Source organism: Rhinopithecus bieti, unplaced genomic scaffold (genome assembly GCF_001698545.2).
Source record: "Rhinopithecus bieti isolate Rb0 unplaced genomic scaffold, ASM169854v2 scaffold_641, whole genome shotgun sequence".
Lineage (NCBI taxonomy): Eukaryota > Metazoa > Chordata > Mammalia > Primates > Cercopithecidae > Rhinopithecus > Rhinopithecus bieti.
Genome location: NW_016803417.1, coordinates 3,451,742 through 3,474,026, shown reverse-complemented (window position 1 = coordinate 3,474,026; position 22,285 = coordinate 3,451,742). Strand labels below are relative to the sequence as shown.

Below are 22,285 nucleotides of genomic sequence, written 5' to 3'. Positions count from 1 at the left end.
TCCGTGGGCATGGGACCCTCCAAGCCAGGCACAGGATATAATCTCCTGGTGTGCCATTTGCTAAGACCATTGGAAAAGTGCAGTATCAAGGTGAGAGTGACCCGATTTTCCAGGTGCTCTCTGTCACAGCTTCCCTTGGCTAGAAAAGGGAATCCCCTGACCCCTTGTGCTTCCTGGGTGAGGCGATGCCTTGCCCTGCTTTGGCTCACACTCGGTGGGCTGTACCCACTGTCCTGCACCCACTGTTCAACAAGCGCCAGTGAGATGAACCCAGTACCTCGGTTGGAAATGCAGAAATCTCCCGTCTTCTGCATCGCTCACACTGGGAGCTGTAGACTGGAGCTGTTCCTATTCCGGTTCTCCAGAATCTTAGAGTGTTTCTATTCTTCTGTTAGATATGGTTATGTCTATTTAACAGAATGCTAAGATTAGACTACACCTGCCTCAGTTGCACCTGAGCCACTGGTAGAATACAGAGGAGGAACACAGTGAACGTGAGCTGAATGCTGTATGCTGTCTTTTCTTTAATTCCATAGCTTCTTATTAAGCACCAAGTTTGTCTCCATCTCCACCTTGCCTGTATTCCCTAGAAGGCAAAGATAAAACAGAATGGCAGAGTTGCTGTGAGCTTGGACCTCAAACCAGACACAGCCTGAGCCCAAATGCTGGGTCCATGTCTTACCAGCTGTGGGACCTTGAGAAAATCACTTTAGCTTCTATGCCTCTGTTCCCTCGGCTGTAAAGTGGAGACAGTGATTACTTGTACATAGATTAAAATCACATAGAACAGTAGATAAGCACATAAGCACCAGGTAAATATTAGCTCTCATTAATATTGGCTACAGGAACATGTAAATTACACAGTGTTTAGAGCGAGTGTGAAAACTCCAAGAGTCTGAGGGCTCTTTAGGGAGAGGAGCCTTCAGCCATGCAGAAAACCAGAACTAAGAATGCACCATAATTAGCTCCACAATTAATTTCCTCAAAGGAATACACTTTGGGGTGCTACAAATGTGAAATTATATCTGATCTGCCCTCCAAAAAAGGAAAAAATGTTGGATTTGGCAGAGGGACAGCCAAGATAAGAACCCCAACTTTCAGTGCTTTAAGATTCCAGGTGTAAATCAGTAGACAGCAAGCTCTTCTAGTCATCAGATTCTGTTTTCACTTCCTTCCACCACTGAGCCCTCCCTGTCTTTCCAAGAAAAAAGTGGTATAATCAGGGCTCATAGCAAATGGGCTCAAGGGATGCACTGTGAAAATTTTTCAATACCTGAGCAAGCATTACCTTCCTACTATTACTGTTCAACCTGAATTAATATGGCATATATCTATAATTATGAAATATTTGTATATCTCTGTATATTTTATTTATACATATAAACATATATTAGCATACATGCACACATGTATACTATGTTGAGTGCTTCTTAACATCTTCCTTATGTGTCCAAAATGCATCTCCTGCCCTTCCAAATGGTGACTTAAAATAAAATTATAGTTAATTCTGCAAAGAACTTGACAAAGTCTAGAATTACTGATAATCTGATTTATCAGTATTTTATATGAATTACTGATAAAGCTATGGAAAGGAGATACTGAGGTAATGTATGTTATGTTCAAAATAAAATAAATATAAATCAACCTATAAAACTTTATTTTCCACATTCCTGGAAGGGAGGTGGGAGTACTTTAGAAACTGTTATCTAGGGGACAAAGGAATTCAGAGTGAGACAGGGCAGCACAGTGGCCCAGAACTACAAGGTTTATAGAAAAGGGCATAGTTTTAAGCTCCAATTCCACTTGTTTGGCCTTTGGCACCCCATTTCTTTTCAACAACACTGCAGACCTGGGAAAAATATCTTGGCTTAAGTTGCATGTGTAAATGAATTTGTAGGTCTCAACCCGGCTCTTGTGGCTGAGTGTAGCACTGCATAATTTGACACGATTCAGCCTGATTGACAGTGGGAAACAGACTGCAAGATCTCACAGGTCAGGACAGAAAAGGGGCCTGGCAGAAGGGCCCAAGGCATGTTGGGTAGCAGCCTGCACTCCCCCAAGCCCTCCCCACACATGAAACAGAGCAAGAGTTCATAAGTTCATCTGAAAGGCCTTGGGTTGTCCACAGGGCAACCAAGGAAAAAGCACACTCCAGCTGGCCAAAATGAGGTCTTTAATGCCTGATCAAACTCCAGCAGTGGAAGAATCCCTCAGAGAGGAAAAGCCCACAGCGAGATGGACCTTCCCTGATGGCTGTTCATAGGCAGGAAGGAAACCATGAGAATCCTGACAGCCCCAAAGATCCTATTTCACGAGTACCTTTCATCACCAGCCTATCTTCATTCTGATTGGAGCCATCTGTGCAGTCCCATCCATACTTTCTCCAACCCTGTCATTCATCTCCAAAAGCCTAATGATTTTTAGGGTAGATTGAATTTATTGGCAGACATCCTTGACTCTGAGCTTTCCAAAGTCATTATCATTTGACAGATACTGCATGCTCAATTAGCAGATGTCACTGGGTACCTGTCCTCCGAATTTGGTCCTGCATCGCATTTCTCCACCACGACCATGTGCTCCAGAAGGTAACCTTATCTCTGGCTCAAGAATGAATATTGACTAGTCTAAGGCACTCTTGTTACTACCATTCTCCTGGCAAGGTATTTATTTTGGGACCAAGTCCTGACAAAAAGGACATGAGAGAAAGTATTCTTGGATAACTAGAAAGAATTTTCCAGACAAAAGGAAAACTGTCTCTTGTTCTTCTGTTGGATATTGCCGTGTCTGTGTAACTGGATGTTAAAATAAGACTATCCCTGCCTCATCTGTGACTGAGATACCAGGAGGATACAGAGCAGATATGCAGCAAAGGTGAGCTGAAAATCCTTTATGTGGCATTTCCAAAGGATCCTACTGAAAAACCAGCTCCACAGCTCTAGGGGTAAGATGCGAAGGGAAAGGAGTATTTTGGAGATGGTATTTCGTTAGAGAGAATTGTTACCATGCTGCAGTCTCCTCTTCCTCCAGAGGAAACAGGGAGGGAGGAGTATTGACTGCTACATCTTAAGCCTGGAGAGGCTGGGCTTCCTGCACTGTCCCTGAATTTGGAAGAAGTTGTAGAGTTAGGTTTGTCTCTTGCCTCTGGAGCAGTGGTCCCCAGCCTTTTTAGCACCAGGGAACTGTTTCATGGAAGACAATTTTTATCATGAATCGGGATGGTTTGAGAGCCTGGTTTTGAGATGAAACTGTTCTACCTCAGACCGTCAGACATTAGATTCTCATAGGGAGCACACAACCTAGATCCCTTGCATGAACAGTTCACAATAGGGTTCACACTCCTATGAGAATCCAGTGCCACCACTGATCTGACAGGAGGTGGAACTCAGGCGGTAATTCTCACTGGCCCTTTACTCACCTCCTGCTGTGTGGCCCAGTTCCCAACAGGCCAGGGACAGTCTGTGGCCCAGGGGTTGGCGACCCCAGCTCTAGAGGATCTGAGAAGGACTAACAGGTCCAGCAGAGCCAGGACAGAGCTGATACTTTGAGACTGGCCTGTACTCCCAGAGTTTGCCAGAATGAATGACACATGATTCTCAAATACTAGCCATGCACTATGCAGAGGAGAGAGAGAGCACCGGCTCATCACACAGCACCTTGAGGGTCAGAGGGACTCCAACAGAAGCACCCTAAAAGTGAACCTTAGACTCCTGGAGCTAAGGAAGGAGTTGTGACTGACCATCAAAAAAAAAGATACATCTACCCACATTAAGAAAACAGCAATCCCATTACTGGGTATATACCCAAAGGACTATAAATCATTCTACTATAAAGACACATGCATATGTATGCTTATTATAGCACTGTTCACAATAGCAAAGTCTTGGAACCAACCCAAGTGCCCATTAATGATAGACTGGATAAAGAAAATGTGGCACATATACACCATGGAATACTATGCAGCCATTAAAAAAGATGAGTTCACGTCCTTTGCAGGGACATGGATGAAATAGGAAACCATCATTCTCAGCAAACTAACACAAGAAGAGAAAACCAAACACCACATGTTCTTACTTATAAGGGGGAGTTGAACAATGAGAACACATGGTCACAGGGAGGGGAGCATCACACACTGGGGACTATCGGGGCTGGGGGGCTGGGGAGGGATAGCATTAAGAGAAATACCTAATGTAAATGATGACTTGATGGGTGCAGCAAACCAACATGGCACATGTATACCTATGTAACCTGCATGTTGTGCACATGTACCCCAGAACTTAAAGTATAATTTAAAAAAAAAAAAAAAAACTGCAGGTGGGTGGTCCCATGGATGAAAGTGTCCTATGAGCCTACAAAAGTACCCTGGGTTAGTTAGTTTTAAACAACACTAAGAAATAAATAAAAGTAATAGATACATGTACAAACAGATAAATAGATGTCAGAGCTTTCCTATCCCCCACCACTCCTGTGTGAGCCACTCCCTGGCTAGCAAGCAGGGAGGGTGGTCAACACTTCCTTCTCCCAGAAGTGAACTATAAGAGGATCCACGGGAGTGGCACACTAAGGAAGCAGGAAAACGAGGCCTGCAACATTTTTGGAGAATTTTGGAGAACAGTAGTAATACTAACTAAAATCAGTCTCAGTCTGTTTTTCATGATCACTGTGCATTGACAATTCTAAACAATGTCAGTGATGAAATACCCTCCCCACAGGGCCAACCGTGGACCACTGCCACCACATCCCACCTCCCTCTTGACTTTTCTCACTGTGAGCTTCCAGCCTGGAGCTAACATAAGGTGGGGGACAGCAGGAGGAGAAAATCTTATGTTAAATCAAGTTCAGAGTTTTGGATAATATCCTCTACTCAACATTCATATTATCGAATCAAGATTGTGTTTGCAGCTTAACATGATTGTAGGCTTGTCTATTAACTAAGAGTGAGTAGAAATTTATGAACCTTTTGGAGGCTTCATCTAGAGAATGGCAGAAATTACCTGCATTGAATAAGGTTCTAAGGGGCAGAGGGTTGGAAAGACAAAGCAGTTGCATTTTGATTGCTCATGAATTGTGCTTGGTCAGCATAGCACTTGGTAAAAGCACACATGGCCTTACTGAAGCTACAAGAACAATCAGCCTGGCCGGGCGTGGTGGCTCATGCCTGCAATCCCAGCACTTTGGAAGGCTGAGGCGGGCAGATCACCCAAGGTCAGGGGTTTGAGATCAACCTGGCCAACATGGTGAAACCCCGTCTCTGCTAAAAATGTAAAAATAAGCGGGGTGTGGTGGCTCATGCCTGCAACCCCAGCTACTTGAGAAGCTGAGGCAGGAGAATCACTTGAACACAGGAGCTGGAGGTTGCAGTGAGCTGAGATTGCGCCATGGCCCTCCAGGCTGGGTGACAGAGTGAGACTTCACCTCAAAAAAAAAAAAAATATATCAGCCTAAGGACAAGCCAACATGCTGGCAATGGCCAAGGAGAAAGAAGGAAGCACTTGAGTCTTTGACAATGTTGTTGAGCTACTGAATATGTCAATCCCAAAACTTCCATATCATCAGACTCTTACATAAGACAATAAAGGTTCCCCAATGTTTAAGCCATTTGAAGTTGATTTTTTTCTATTACTTGAAGTAAAATGTATTGAGCTAGACCTGGGGCAAAGTAAGTTGTTTGCCATCAAGAATGTTATAATTTAAGTCAGGTCTGGACTGACAGAAGTTTTTCTGGGGTGAATCTTACACTCAATTCAAGTTCTGATACCAGCCAGTCATTTATTGTACAGACAGGGAAAAGACATTTGAAGCTGTAAACCTACTGAATGGAAGCTAGCTCACTGGAGAAGGGCAGGAAAGCTTCCTTCCCATGTATAAGCACATAGCAGCTGTCTTACTTGGCTGTCTCCAGGTAGGAAATAAGAATCAAAAATTCCAACTCAGTACGAACTTCAGGGCCACATTAAGTAAGTCGGCGATCAAAGCCAATGCAGGAGTCTTCGTGTCCTTTGCCGCATAATTGCTTTTCACTTTCTTCTTCTCATCCCTTTCCCAACACCTCAGGCCAATCCTGGGTACTCCCAAGTGAGTTGCCAATCATTCAATGAACACCTATGAAGAATCTAGTGAACTCCCAGCATTGTGCTAACCACTGGATCACAGATCTAGATACAATGGTTTGCCAGAAGCTTTTGCAGAGAAGGAAATTGAGCTTCCAAATGACTAAGTGAGATTCAAAACAAGTTCAGTCCAACTTGAAAGTTCATGATCTTTCCACGTGGCTACTCAACTTCTCAGAAGCATAGAACCATAAAACTTGCTCCCTGCTTCAGTGAGCTCATAGTCAAAAACATATAATGTGAGACAAAAATAGAGAAAAGGAAGAGGAATTTATAAGTGACAAATAATGCCTAGATATGCTAGAAGATAAAGAAAATGGATATCCACAACAGGAACGGGAAGTATGGTGACAATAGAATTACTTCTGTTTTGTCCCTGAGCAAATGCTTCTGGATTTTAGCTTCTATGGCCTAATTCATTACCAGAGCTTAATTTTAGCAACCTAGCAATATATATGTCTTTGATCCCCTTACAGGGCTATCTTTAAGGGCCATTTTGTAAGAAGCCCTGCAAATACAGCTCCCTTGAGTTTCCAATTTTTTTTTCCTTCCAGTGATATTTTCATTCTGATAGGAATAAGTTCTCAGGGAAGAATTTGTTGGCAATGGGTAAGATAAGCAGTTTTAAGCAGGGGCTTTTCCTGGTGTCTCCCAATATGAATATAGGCTTTGACCAATTATTTGTTAGAGAAAGCAGATGTGTTAAAGAACACAGTGAACCATTTCGATGTTTTTCTGAACAGAGTGGATGAATCAAATGAAAATGGTGTCACTGTTCACATATATTTTATACTCATATTTAGGCTGATTGTCAGAATGTATATTCCCCAGGATGTTTTTTGGTTTTTGGTTTTTTTGTTTTTTTTTTAGTTTCTGAGTGTATTTTCTACCAATGATCTTTTTGTATTATGTGTGTGTGATAAGAATACTTAACATCATATCTACCCTTTTAGCAACTTTTAAGTACTTGTTAACTATGGACACTCTATACTATAGTAGATCTCTAGGACTTACTCTTCTTCCATAACACCCTGAATTCTTAACTGTCTTCTTTTCCTTGCCTGGGAGCGTGTACCTAGAGAAAAACTGGCAGGGATGTAAAGTTATTATTTCGTTGGCTGGTTTATCTATATAAATAAAACTTGGTAGAAAATAGGAGAAGCCATTTTTTGTTATCTAGGCTATCCTGCAGTTATTTTCCCCATGTTTTATCATAGTTATGTTTAAAGGTTGTCTGCATTTAGAACAATCTTTATTCTACTTAAAAGACAAACATGTATTAACCTGTGCTAAATCTTCATAGAATCAAAGAATCTCAGAGTTTAGAAAGATAATAGAAAAATTTCCCAGACTCCAAACGAATACTTAGATGTCTTCTACAAATATCTCTAATCTTTGCTTGCAAACTTTCAGTTACTAAGGTAGCCTTTTTTAGTTGGGGGAAAGGAAAATTAATGAGAAGTAACAAAATGTTTCCTTTTTTATTTGCTTTTGTACTTCAGCAATTGGACTCCCATATATGGTTAGGATGTTTTGTCCCGTCCAAATCTCACGTTGAAATGTGGCCTCCAATGTTGGAGGCAGGGCCTAGTGCCCGGTGTTTGAGCCATGGAGGCAGATTTCTCATGAATGGCTTAGTGCTGTCCTTGCAGTAAAGAGTGAGTTCTCACTTTGTGAGTTCACATGAGATCTGATTGTTTAAAAGAGCCTGGAACTGCTTCCCTCTCTCCCTTCTCCCTCTCTCGCCATGTGACATGCCTGCTCTCCCTTTGTCATCAGCCATGAGTAAAAGCTTCCTGACGTTCTGACCAGAAGCAGATGCCAGCACTGTGCTTCTTATACAACCTGCAAAACTATAATCCAAAATAAATCTCTTTTCTTTATAAATTATCCAACTTCAGATATTCCTTTATAGCTACACAAAATAGACTACCACAGAAAGTTGGTACTGAGGCCAGGCATGGTGGCTAATGCCTGTAATCCCAGCACTTTGGGAGGCTGAGATGGGCGGATCACGAGGTCAAGAGATCGAGACCATCCTGGCCAACATGGTGAAACCCCAACATGGTGAAACCCTGTCTCTACTAAAAATACAAAAGTTAGCTGGGCATTCTGGTGTGTGCCTATAATCCCAGCTACTTGGGAGACTGAGGCAGGAGAATCTCTTGAAGCCGGGAAGCAGAGGTTGCAGTGAGCCAAGATCGCGACACTGCACTCCAGCCTGGTGACAGGGCAAGACTCCGTCTAAAAAAAAAAAAAAAAAAAAAAAAAGTTGGTATTGAGGAGTGGGCCACTGCTATAAAGACACCTGAAAATGTACAAGTGGCTTTGGAATGGGTAACAGGTAGATACTGGAAGAGTTTGGAGGGCTTAGAAGAAGACAGGAAGGAGAAGGAAAGTTTGGAACTTGCTAGAGACTGGTTAAGTGGTTGTGACCAAAATGCTGGTAAAAGTATGGACAGTAAAGACCAGGCTGATGAGGTCGTCAGTGGAGATGAGGAAGTTATTGGGAATCAGAGTAAAGGTTACCCTTCTTACACCTGAGCGAAGAATGTGACTGCATTATATCCATGTCTTAGGGCTTTGTGGAAGGTTGAACTTAAGAGTGACAACTTAGGGCATCTGGAGGAATACCTTAGGATAAGTTGGGGTATCTGGAGGAAATTTCCAAGCAGCAAAGTGTTCAGGCATAGCCACTTCTAACAGCTTATGATCAGATTAGGAGCAAAAAAAATGACTTAAAGTTGGAACTTACAATTAAAAGGGAAGCAGAGCACGAAAATTTGCAGCCTGGCATTGTGGTACAAAAGGAAAAAGGATTTTCAGGAGAAGAATTTAAGTTGCCTGGGGAGCAACTGCATGCTGGAGAGATTTGCATGATGCAAAGAGAGCCAAGTGCTAATAATCAAAACAATGAAAAAAGGGTCTTGAAGACACTTGAGAGATCTGAATGGCCCAATCACAAACCTAGAGGCCTAGGAGGAAAGAATGATTTTGAGGGCCAGGGCCAAAGCCCCACTGCTCTGCTCAGCCTCAGGATACTGCTTCTCATATCCCCGCTTCTCCAGCCTTTGCATCAGTTCAGAGGGCCCAGATACAGCTCAGACTGCCTCTCCAGAGGGTGCAAGCCATAAGCCTTCACAGCTTCCACATGGTGTTAAGTTTGCACATGCACAGAATGCAAGAGTGAAAGAAGCTTGGTCACTTCCACCTAGATTTCAGAGGGTATATAGGAAAGCCTGGGTGCCCAAGGAGAAGCCTGCTGCAGGGGTGAAGCCCCTATAGAGAAAATTTACTAGGGCAGTGCCAAGGAGAAACATGGGGCTGGAGCTTCAACACAGAGCACTGCCTAATTGAGCTGTGGGAAAAGGGCTGCTACTCCCCAAACCCAAAAATAGTAGAGACACTGACATCTTACACTCTGATCTTGGAAAAGCCACAGGGACTCAACTCCAAACTGTGAGAGCAGTCACAAAAGCTGCACCCTGAAAAGTCACAGACGTGGAGCTGCCCAGGGTTTTGAGAGCCCACCCATCACAACAGTTTGCCCAGGATGTGGGACATGGGGTCAAAGGTTACATTGGAGTTTTAGGATTTAATGTCTGCCCTGCTGGATTTTACACTTGTATGGAGCCTGTTGCCCCCTTCTTTTGGCCAGCTTCTCCCTTTACCCAATGCCTGTACCACCATTGTATCTTAGAAGTAAATAACTTGTTTTTGATCTTACAGGTTCATAAGTGAAAGGAAATTGCGTTGAGTCTCAGATGAGACTTTGGATTTTTGAGTAATGCTGGACTAAATTAAGACTTTTGGAGATTATTGGAGGGATGATTGTATTTTGCAATGTGAGAAGAACATGAAATTTAGAGGGCCAGGGGAAGAATGATATGGTTTGGATATTTCGTCCTCTCCAAATCTCATGTTGAAATGTTAGAGATGGCTCAAGCCTGTAATCCCAGCACTTTGGGAGGCCGAGACGGGCGGATCACAAGGTCAGGAGATCGAGACCATCCTGGCTAACACAGTGAAACCCCGTCTCTACTAAAAAATATTAACAAACTAGCCGGGCGAGGTGGCGGGCGCCTGTAGTCCCAGCTACTCGGGAGGCTGAGGCAGGAGAATGGTGTAAACCCAGGAGGCAGAGCTTGCAGTGAGCTGAGATCCGGCCACTGTACTCCAGCCTAGGCGACAGAGTGAGACTCCATCTCAAAAAAAAAAAAAAAAAGAAATGTTAGAGATGGGCCTAGTAAGAGGTGTTTGGGTCACGAGGGCAGATCCCTCATGAATGGCTTGGTGCTGTGCTTGTGGTAATGCTCACTGTTTGAGTTCATGCACTATCTGGTTGTTGAAGAGCCTCAAATATTCTTCCTCTTTCTATTACTCCTCTCTCACCATGAGACATGCCTGATCCTCCTTCACCTGTAGCCATAAGTGAAAGCTTCCTGAGGTCCTAACCAGAAGCAGATGCCAGCACTACGCTTCTTCTACAGCCTGCAGAACTGTGAGCTGAATAAACCTCTATTCTGTATAAAGTACCAGCCTCAAATATTCCTTTACAGCAATGTGAAACAAACTACCAAAGATCCACTCTGCCCTCTTTTTAAAAATTTATTTATTGTAATTGTTTTAGTTCCACAGGTTTTTGGGAAACAGGTGGTATTTGGTTACATGCATAAGTTATTTAGTGGTGATTTGTGAGATTTTGGTGTACCCATCACCCGAGATACTGCCCTGTTTTCTATAACAGGACTTCAGATACTTAAATATAAATCTCGGGACTTCTTCTAAGTCTTCTCTTTCCCCAAATAAACACATTCTATTAGGAGTATCATTTTCTCCCTCTGCCATGTTTCTGTCCTGGCCCAAAATAGGAATTTTCACTTTCCAGAGGTATTGAGAAGGAATGTTTTCCTTGCTCCTGGTCCCTTCTCGTTATTCTTCTCAAAGGCTGAGGAGCACCTTATCTAACTAGGTATATTAATAAAGTCCTGAACATGTGAGGCTGAGCCCTTGATCAGCCATCTTTTTGGCTAACCTGCTAGAGAGATGAATGTGTTCACTTCTATTCCTGGTTCCATATGATGATACCTGGTCAGGGCCTGGTGCTGCCTTCTAGAGGCATGGTTAGAGAAACTTCTCTCTCATTGCTCTTCATGTTAAACAAATACAAAGCAGAATACAGATGGGCTTCAGAGAGGCTGGGTCAATATCTCTCCTCTACGTTCCATCCTTGCAAGTGTAGCTCCCAAAATATAGATGCTGCAGGTCCAAGTCGTATCCATGAATCCGGTATTGCCAACAATAAAATAATAGTTTTACTCCTCTGTATTTCTCAATTGTGTCTAAACTTGAATAAGGAAAGAATGTAATTATTATTCACTGAGGAAAACACTCAACATATTGCAATATACCACATACGTCATGGTTTCTAGTCTTTTGACACTCTCCAGTGTGTCAAAGTGCCATCCCAGTGAGGTTGCCAGAACTGAACAAAACAACGAAGTGTGGATTGACAATATAAAAAATTCCCTGTGTTCTGGATATTAAAGTTTTTCAACTAAATAACTGAGTTACAGATACTTTAAAAACACAGAGTCTGGATAATTTATAAAGATGTTATATTTTACTTGACTAGGATCTCCCAAAGAAAATTGGGAAAGCAGCTCCCCTGAAAGCCCAGTGGGCTACCACTAACTTCCTCCCTGCCCTGACACTTTCAAATAGGCCTCTCACTTCTGAAAGCCAGGTATTAACAAGGCTTTTGGTCCCCCACTGTAGAGACCAGTACAAAGGAAAGGGCCAGACCATACAGTTCTGTCACTTCTATTTCTTGGGAGCTGGCTCCGGGGTTCTTTCTGATTCCACCACGTTGGAGGAAGCTGTTTCATTTAGTTTCCAAACCACAGGGAACTGGAACTTTGGGGAAGTTTTTGATCCTGTGGTTTATCAATTGTATCATTCTCTTTTCTGGACTCACTGTGCCATGATGCAAGAGCTGCTGTCTATGTTCAGGAAGCTGGTCTTTTCTGTTACTCGTTTGACTAAAATATCGAGCAAGTTGTGGAATCCCTCAGTCTTGGAATGGATTCCTTTAATAAAACCAAAAAAAAGTATGTAGGGGGTGAAGGGAAGGAATTATTCTGTTTAGTGAAGGAAAACACAGTGATTTCTAAAATCCCTGAGGTCTAGATGGAGAGTGCTCAGTGTAGAAGGGATTCTCATCTGATTTAGAGTCTCCTCCCTCTGTTTTCCCTGGGAGCCCTCCATATTGAACCTTCCTGCTGCCACCACATTCAACTCCAGGGGTACATGTGCCCCATTTTCTAAGTTCTAGTTTAGTTTCCCTCAAAAGCAGAGCCTGGGGCAAGAACTTGAATGCAGTTAGTTTATTTGGAGACAATCCCAGAAAACATACATGAGGGATTAGGAAATGAGACACAGAAGGGAGAAAAGCCAATAAAGGATGTGTTAATGAGCAAGTTACTGCTGCAGTTACAGTGGTCTCCATCCTACTGGATATCCTCTAGAAAACTGTGAAATACACCTCCAAATTCACTCACAAGTCAAAAGAGGCTGGGCATTTTCCCAGTGACTCTCATCCCCGTGGGCCCAGAGCTAGCCTGGAGGATTTAAATTCCCTGACCATCCAGATTGTAACTCGTTGCATGGAGCAAGTTCCTTTGATGTCACTAGAATGCCCTATCAATGAAGAAGGGAGCAGCAGGTATCTGTGCTGGGAAACTGTGATGGAATGCCAGGCACCATCTTCTCTGGTAGCAGGTACACTCAGATAAGGCTAGCGGATGAGGTGGACCATCCATGGTGACTGATGTAGAACCACAAGAGCCTACATGAAGGCAAAAAAAAAAAAAAAAAAAATCCTGCTTTTCTTGCTTTCCATTAGTCCAGATGAAAAGGCTACTATTTAAAACCTACTCCTCCAAAATGCTAAGAGGGAATAAGAAATAAAGGAAATAAGAACATACAAAGAAACATAGTAGACCAGGTCCTGAAATACAAGTTGCTGATCCCCAGTAACTGCACACTGTCTTCAAGGGGAGTACCAAACTGCCTCCTTCCCTCTAAGCACCTATCTATCTCCCCATGGTGAACACATTCTAGCTTTTACCACACAAGATGACAGATACTTGTCATTTTTATTGTCAAGGTCAAATGGACCACTCAGCCTCCTTCCTTGGCTGATTTTCTTATCTGAGAATAACTTGGGCATATTTTTCTTTCTTTTTTTTTTTTTTTTTTTAAAAAAAAAAAAATAATTTTTTTTTTTCTCTACCCTGATTTTTTTTTTATTATACTTTATGTTCTAGGGTACATGTGCACAATGTGCAGGTTTGTTACATATGTATACATGTGCCATGTTGGTGTGCTGCACCCATTAACTCATCATTTACATTAGGTATATCTCCTAATCCCTCTCCAATCCCCCCTCCCCACAGCAGGCCCTGGTGTGTAATGTTCCCCTTCCTGTGTCCAAGTGTTCTCATTGTTTCAATTTCCCAACCTATTGAGTGAGAACATGAGGTGTTTGGTTTTTCTGTCTTGGCCGATAGTTTGCTGAGAATTATGGTTCCACTCATGAATGTCCCTATCAAAGACCATGAACTCATCTTTTTTATGGCTGCATAATATTCTGTGGTGTAATATGTGCCACATTTTCTTAATCCAGGTCTGTCATTGATGAACATTTGGGTTGATTTCCAGTCTCTGCTATTGCAATAGTGCCTGCAATAAACATATGTGGCATGGCTTTATAGCAGCAGATTTCTAATCCTTTGGGTATATACCCAGTAATGGATGCTGGTGTCAAATGGTATTTCAGTTCTAGATCCTTGAGGAATCGCCACAAAAAAAACACTGTCTTCCACATGGTGGAACTATTTACAGTCCACCAACAGTGTAAAAGTTTCCTATTCTCCACCATCCTCTCCAGCCACCTGTTGGTTTCCTGACTTTTAATGATTGCCATTCTAACTGGTGTGAGATGGGTATCTCATTGTGGTTTTGATTTGAATTCTCTGATGGCTAGTGATGATGAGCATTTTTTCATGTGTCTGTTGGCTGCATAGATGTCTTCTTTTGAGAAGTGTCCATATCCTTTGCCCACTTTTTGATAAGGTTGTTTTTTTCTTGTAAATTTGTTTGAGTTCTTTGTAGGTTCTGGATATTAGCCCTTTGTCAGATGAGTAGATTGCAAAATTTTCTCCCATTCTATGGGTTGCCTGTTCACTCTGATGGTAGCTTCTTTTGCTGTGCAGAAGCTCTTTAGTTTAATTAGATCCCATTTGTCAATTTTGGCTTTCGTTGCCATTGCTTTTGGTGTTTTAGACATGAAGTCCTTAACTTGTGCATATTTTTCATGTAACAGCTTGTAATATTTGGTCACCAAAACCACGGTCTCTAGAGTTAGATATCTCAGTTGGAATTTTGGCTTTTTACGTGTTGTGCAAATTTGGGCAAGTTACTTAATTGCTTTGTACCTCGGTTTCTTCACTTGTAAAACAGAGATCATGAAAGAATCCAATCATTAAAATTGTAAGGGTTTAATGAGTTAATGTAGAAATAATGCCTGATATATAAACACACTATATAAATATTGAATGTTCTTCTTTTTATTATTATTAGGCTGTAGTTTACATGTAAGTAATCTCTCCCCTTTCAGCTTAACATAAAGAAGTGGACTTCCATTTCAGAGCCACTCTGTAATGCCATAACTACTCAATAGACACAACCTGCAATAAGAATCAGGGCATACACAGTAATAAGAAGGTCTTTCTAATGGTGAGAACATTACTAGGCTGGAGTGAGTTGCTAGGGTTTTATTTCTTTCTTTAATGTATGTGAATTTAGCCAAGTCTAGCAGAATCTTTTCTAGCCTTTCCTAACACCCTTAAATTGGAAGATAGATTTGCCAATCCTGGACTGGAACTGCTTGCCACAGGCAGAAATTGCCATCTTTAAACATGTTTGTCTCCTCTGTGGCTTCAGGTAAGCCAAACTAGAACTTTTCCTTGATGCTTCCCAAAGAAAGTACTATGATTAAGATGGCTGACTACTCAGCCCAGCACTCTCCCCCTCCACAAGAAAGGAACAAAGCAGCAAATAGACAACTATATGTTGAATAGAGTGTCTAAGGAATTCTTGCTGGAATTTAGCAAGAAAGTGACAAAAATCCTCTGAGGCACAGAAACTTGGGATGGCGGCATAGAGGGGGAAGCAAAGCACATAGCTGGGATTGACTTAGAGCCAAGAGGAATTCACCATTGTTAGGAAAAGGTAAACAGGAGATTCTCAACAGTCCACATTGCCACCACAGATGCCCACAATACTAGCTACAAGAGAACCCCACAGCCCTTACAGATCCTCAGCCCAGTAGAGGGAACTGCCTGGAATCCATGTGACTGCACTCTTCCAGAAAAGAAAATTTATACTGTGTGCTCCCCACTCCCTGGGATCCAGGCTGCTGCACCATGGTACAATTTTGAGAGGGAGATCACCAGCAGAGTACATCCTGACCTGGAACTTAATAACCCCTGTATCTTTACATCCCTAGGGTGTCACTGACACCTCACCCAGAGGGCTGCAGCAACATAACACCAGCTGAACACAGCAATGCAGCCATGACACAGCATCTGAGCTCACACAGGGCCCTACACACCAGACACAGGCCATCCAGCACAGCAGGAGGCTGCACTTAGGGCAAAGGGAGCCAACATATGCACTCCCCAGAGCCTAAAACTTGCCCACCTACAACCTTGCCCCCTCCAGCAGCAGAGCTGCTGCACATGTGCACATGCCACTCAAGGGCCTGAGGGCTAGCCTGCTTGAGGCCCACTGCTGCTGCTGGCAAACCCATTCCTCCAGTGGCAGAGTCACTACCTGTACCTGTATCTCATCCCAATACTAGCTGCTCAGTTTCTCCACCCCAGCAAAGCTGCACCACAGCTTCCAAGAACAACTGCAGCCTAAGCCACTGAGGCACTCACAGATACGAGTGACATTTATTACAGCAAAAAAAAAAAAATCATATAGAGAATACACTACTGTCCCCACTCAGAACCAAAGCCAAAGCACTCTACCCAGCCAACACTATAGGACACATCTACAGGAAAAGGTCTCCCTACAGAACTATCTCATACAATTGAAAGAAGCAACTGCCTCACCAGATGCACATATATTAACATAGGAACAGTAGAAACAAGAAAAAGCAAGAAAATATGACACTTCTGAAAACACAATAATTCTCCAATAACAGATCCTCCAAAAAAGGAAATCTTTGAAATGCCTAAAAAGGGATCCAAGATAATGATCTTAAGTAAACTGAGATACAAGAGAACACAGATAATTCAACAAAATCCGAAAAACAATTCATGATCTCAATAAGAAATTCAACACAGAAATAGATAAATATCATTTTAAAAAATGAAACAGAAATCTTGAAACCAAAGAATATAATTGCACACACACACACACACACACACACACACACAAACACACACACACACATATATTAGAGAACTTCAACAATAGATTAGATCAAGCAGAAGAAAGATTTTCTGAACTTTAAAACTGGTTTTTTGGAATAAACCAGTCAGACCAAAAAATAATAGTAATAATAAAAAGTAAAAAGATTTCAAAAGAATGAAGAAGGCCTATGGAATGCCATTAAGCAAACAAATGTTCACACAATCGGAATTTCAGAAAGAGAAGGAATAGAAAAAGGCATAGATAACTTATTTAGTAAAATAATAGCTGAAAATTTTCCAAGTCTTGAAAGAGATATGGACATCTGGATATAGAAAGCTCAAAGATTCCCCAAAAGACTCAAGACAATCCTCTCCAAGACACATTATAATCAAACTGTTAAAAAATAAAAAGGACCAGGCACAGTGACTCACGCCTGTAATCCCTGCACCTCGGTAGGCCAAGGCAGGTGGATCACTTGAGGTTAGGAGTTCAAGACCAGCCTGACCAACATGGCAAAACCCCATCTCCACTAAAAACTACAAAAATTAGCTAGGCATGGTAGCATGCACCTGTAATCCCAGCTACTCGGGAGGCTGAGACAGGAGAATTGCTTGAAGCCAGGAGGCGGAGGTTGCAGTGAGCTGAGATCACACCACTGCACTCCAGCCTGGGCGACAGAGCAAGACTGTCTCAAAGAAAAAAAAAGAGAATTTTGAAAACCATAAGAGAAAAGCATCAAGTGACATAGAAGGAAATCCCCATCAGACTAACAGCAGAGTTCTCAGAAGAAACATTATAGTCCAGGAAATAATGGGATGATATATTCGAAGAGCCAAAAGAAGTAAAGTACCAGACAAGAATACTAGACCCAGGAAAGCTATCTTTCAGAAATCAAGGAGAAATAAATCTTTTTTAGTGGAACAAAAACTGAGGTAATTCATCACCACTAGACTAGCCGTCTAAGAAATGGTTAAGGAATTCCTTCCTCTGGAAATGAAAGAATAAGATCTACTCTCATGAAAAAACACAAAAGGTTTTTTGGAATAAAGGATAAAACTCACTGGTAGAGCAGACGTACAAATACAAAAGAGAAAGGAATCAAATATTGTTACTACTAAAGATCATCAAACTGCAAAGATAAACAGTAAGAGAGGAAAAAACAGGCAAAGGATATATGAGACAGCCAGAAAGCACTTAACAAAAAGACAGGACTAAATACTCACATATCAATAACAACCTTGATTGTAAACCATTTAAATTCAGAATTAAAAGATATAGACTGACTAAATGAATGAAAAAAAAAAGACCAAACTATATTCTGCCTCCAAAACTCACTTTACCTGTAAAAACACATATAGACTAAAGGTGAAGGGATGGAAAAAGATATTGTATTCAAATGGAAACCACAAGTAAACAGGAAGAGCTATACTTACATCAGATATAATAGACCTTAAGTCAAAAAAGACAAAAAGAGACAAAGAAGGTCATTATGTAATCATAAATTCATCAAGAGGATATAACAATTATAAAAATACATGTACCCAACACCAGAACATCCAGATATATAAAACAAATATTATTAAAACTAAAGGGAAAGATAGACCCCAATACAATAGTAGTTGAGAACTTCAACATCCCACTTTCAGGATTGGACCAATAATCTAGATAGAAAATCAACAAAGAAACATTGGACTGAAACTGCACTATAGAACAGATGAACCTAACAGAATATTTTATCCAACAGCTGCAGAACACACATTCTTCTCACCAGGATATGGAATGTTCTCAAGGCAAAACCATATGTTAGGCAACAAAATAAATCTCAACAAACTTTTAAAAATCAAAGCAATATCCAGCCAAACTAAGCTTCATAAGTGAAGCAGAAATAAAATCCTTTACAGACAAGCAAATGCTTAGAGATTTTGTCACCACCAGGCCTGCCTTACAAGAGGTCCTGAAGGAAGCACTAAACATGGAAAGGAACAACCGGTACCAGCCACTGCAAAAACATGCCAAATGGTAAAGGCCATTGATGCTAGGAAGAAACTGCATCAACTAATGGGCAAAATAACCAGCTATCATGATTACAGGATCAAATTCAAACTTAACAATATTAACCTTAAATATAAATGGGTTAAATGCTCCAATTAAAAGACAGAGACTGGCAAATTGGATAAAGAGTCAAGACCCATCAGTGTGCTGTATTTAGGAGACCCATCTCACATGCAAAAATGCACATAGGCTCGAAAACAAAGGGATGGAGGAAGTTCTATCAAGCAAATGAAAAGCAAAAAACAGCAGGGGTTGCAATCCTAGTCTCTAATAAAACAGACTTTAAACCAGCAAAGATCAAAAGGGACAAAGAAGGCCACTACATAATGATAAAGGATTCAATTCAACAAGAAGAGCTAACTATCCTAAATATATATGCACCTAATACAGGAGCACCAAGATTTGCAAAGCAAGTCCTTAGAGACCTACAAAGAGAATTACACTCCCACACAATGATAATTGGAGACTTTAACACCCTACTGTCAATATTAGATAGATCAATGAGACAGAAGGTTAACAAGGATACCCAGGACTTGAACTCAGCTCTGGATCAAGTGAAACTAATAGACATCTGCAGGACTCTACACCTCAGATCAACAGAATATACATTCTTCTCAGCACCACACCATACTTATTCTAAAATTGACCACATAATTGGTAGTAAAACACTCCTCATCAAATGTAAAAGAAAAGAAATCACAACAAACTGTCTCTCAGACCACAGTGCAATCAAACTAGAACTCAGGATTAAGAAACTCATTCAAAACCATACAACTTCATGAAAACTGAACAACCTGCTCCTGAATGACTACTGGGTAAATAATGAAATGAAGGCAGAAATAAAGATGTTCTTTCAAACCAATGAGAACAAATACACAACATACAAGAATCTCTGGGACATAGCTAAAGCAGTGTGTAGAGGGAAATTTACAGCACTAAATGCCCACAGGAGAAAGGAGGAAAGATCTAAAATTGACACCCTAATATCACAATTAAAGAACTAGAGAAGCCAGAGCAAACACATTCAAAAGCTAGCAGAAGGCAAGAAATAACTAAGATCAGAGCAGAACTGAAGGAGATGGAGACACAAAAAACCCTCCAAAAAATCAATGAATCCAGGAGCTGGTTTTTTGAAAAGATCAGCAAAATAGATAGACCGCTAGCAAGACTAATAAAGAAGAAAGGAGAGAAGAATCAAATAGACACAATAAAAAGTGATAAAGGGGATGTCACCACCAATCCCACAGAAACACAAACTACCATCAGAGAATACTATAAACACCTCTACGCAAATAAAATAGAAAATCTAGAAGAAATGGATAAATTCCTGGACATGTACACCATCCCAAGACTAAACAAGGAATAAGTTGAATCCCTGAATAGACCAATAACAGGATCGGAAATTGAGGCAATAATACCCTACCAACCAAAAAAAGTCCAGGACCAGATGGATTCACAGCCAAATTCTACTAGAGGTACAAAGGGGAGTTGGTACCATTCTTTGTGAAACTATTTCAATCAATAGAAAAAGAAGAAATCCTCCTTAACTCATATTATGAGGCTAGCATCATCCTGATACCAAAGCCTGGTAGAGACACAACAAAAAGGAGTATTTTAGGCCAATATCCGTGATGAACATTGATGCAAAAATCCTCAATAAAATACTGGCAAACTGAATCCAGCAGCATACCAAAAAGGGTATCCACCATGATCAACTGCACTTCATCCCTGGAAGGCAAATATGGTTCAACAAATGCAAATCAATAAACGTAATCCATCACATAAACAAAAACAAAGACAAAAACCACATAATTAACTCAATAGACGCAGAAAAGACCTTTGACAAAATTCAACAGCCCTTCATGCTAAAAACTCTCAATAAATTAGGTATTGATGGGATGTATCTCAAAATAATAAGAGTTATTTATCACAAACCCACAGCCAATATTATACTGAATGGGCAAAAACTGGAAAAATTCCCTTTGAGAACTGGCACAAGACAGGGATGCCCTCTCTCACCACTCCTATTCAACATAGTGTTGGAAGTTCTGGCCAGGGCAATCAGGCAGGAGAAAGAAATAAAGTGTATTCAATTAGGAAAATAAGAGGTCAAATTGTCCATTTACAGATGACATGATTGTATATTTAGAAAACCCCATCGTCTCAGCCCAGAATCTCCTTAAGCTGAGAAGCAATTTCAGCAAATTCTCAGGATACAAAATCAGTGTGCAAAAATCACAAGCATTCTTATACACCAACAACAGATAAACAGAGAGCCAAATCATGAGTGAACTCCCATTTGCAATTGTTTCAAAGAGAATAAAATACCTAGGAACCCAACTTACAAGGGATGTGAAGGACCTCTTCAAGGAGAACTACAAACCACTGCTCAACAAAATAAAAGAGGACACAAACTAATGGAAGAACATTCCATGCTCATGGATAGGAAGAATCAATATCGTGAAAATGGCCATACTGCCCAAGGTTATTTATAGATTCAATGCCGTCCCCATCAAACTACCAATGGCTTTCTTCACAGAATTGGAAAAAACTACTTTAAAGTTCATATGGAACCAAAAAACAGCCTGCATAGCCAAGACAATCCTAAGTCAAAAGAACAGAGCTGGAGGTATCACACTACCTGAGTTCAAACTATACTACAAGGTTACAGTAGTCAAAACAGCATGGTACTAGTATCAAAACAGAGATATAGACCAATGGAACAGAACAGAGCCCTCAGAAATAATACCACACATCTACAACCATGTGATCTTTGACAAACCTGACAAAAACAAGAAATGGGGAAAGGATTCCCTATTTAATAAATGGTGCTGAGAAAACTGGCTAGCCATAGGTAGAAAGCTAAAACTGGATCCCTTCCTTACACCGTATACAAAAATTAACTCAAGATGGATAAAAGACTTAAATATAAAACCTAACACCTTAAAAACCCTAGAAAAAAACCTAGGCAATACCATTCAGGACATAGGCATGGACAAAGACTTCATGACTAAAACACCAAAAGCAATGGCAACAAAAGCCAAAATTGACAAATGGGATCTAATTAAACTAAAGAACTTCTGTACAACAAAAGAAACTACCATCAGAGTGAACAGGCAACCTACAGAATGGGAGAAAATTTTTGCAATCTACCCATCTGACAAAGGGCTGATATCCAGAATCTACAAAGAACTTAAACAAATTTACGAGAAAAAAAAGTCAAAAATTAGACAAAGGATATAAACAGACACTTCTCAAAAGAAGACATTTATGCAGCCACAGACACATGAAAAAATGCTCATCATTACTCGCCATCAGAGAAATGCAAATCAAAACCACAATGAGATACATATCACACCAGCTAGAATGGCAATCATTAAAAAGTCAGGAAGCAACAGGTGCTGGAGAGGGTGCAGAGAAATAGGAATGCTTTTACACTGTTGGTGGGAGTGTAAGTTAGTTCAACCTTTGTGGAAGACAGTGTGGCAATTCAAGGATGTAGAACTAGAAATACCATTTGACCCAGTGATCCCATTACTGGGTATATACTCAAAGGATTATAAATCATGCTGCTATAAAGACACATGCACATGTATGTTTTTTGTGGCACTCTTCACAATAACAAAGATTTGGAACCAACC

General features: G+C 41.0%; 1 long non-coding RNA gene across 1 annotated transcript in view; it reads right to left on the bottom strand.

The window, feature by feature from the left end:
• Positions 1-506: 506 nt before the first annotated feature.
• The window catches only part of LOC108536426 (uncharacterized), a 50,522-nt gene continuing 28,743 nt past the window's right edge, over positions 507-22,285 (bottom strand). Inside the window, exons 4-5 of the long non-coding RNA XR_001887515.1 lie at positions 683-736; positions 507-586 (exon numbers count right to left, since the gene is read on the bottom strand). This is a non-coding gene — a long non-coding RNA (uncharacterized LOC108536426). The remainder of the gene's footprint in view (positions 587-682; positions 737-22,285) is intronic.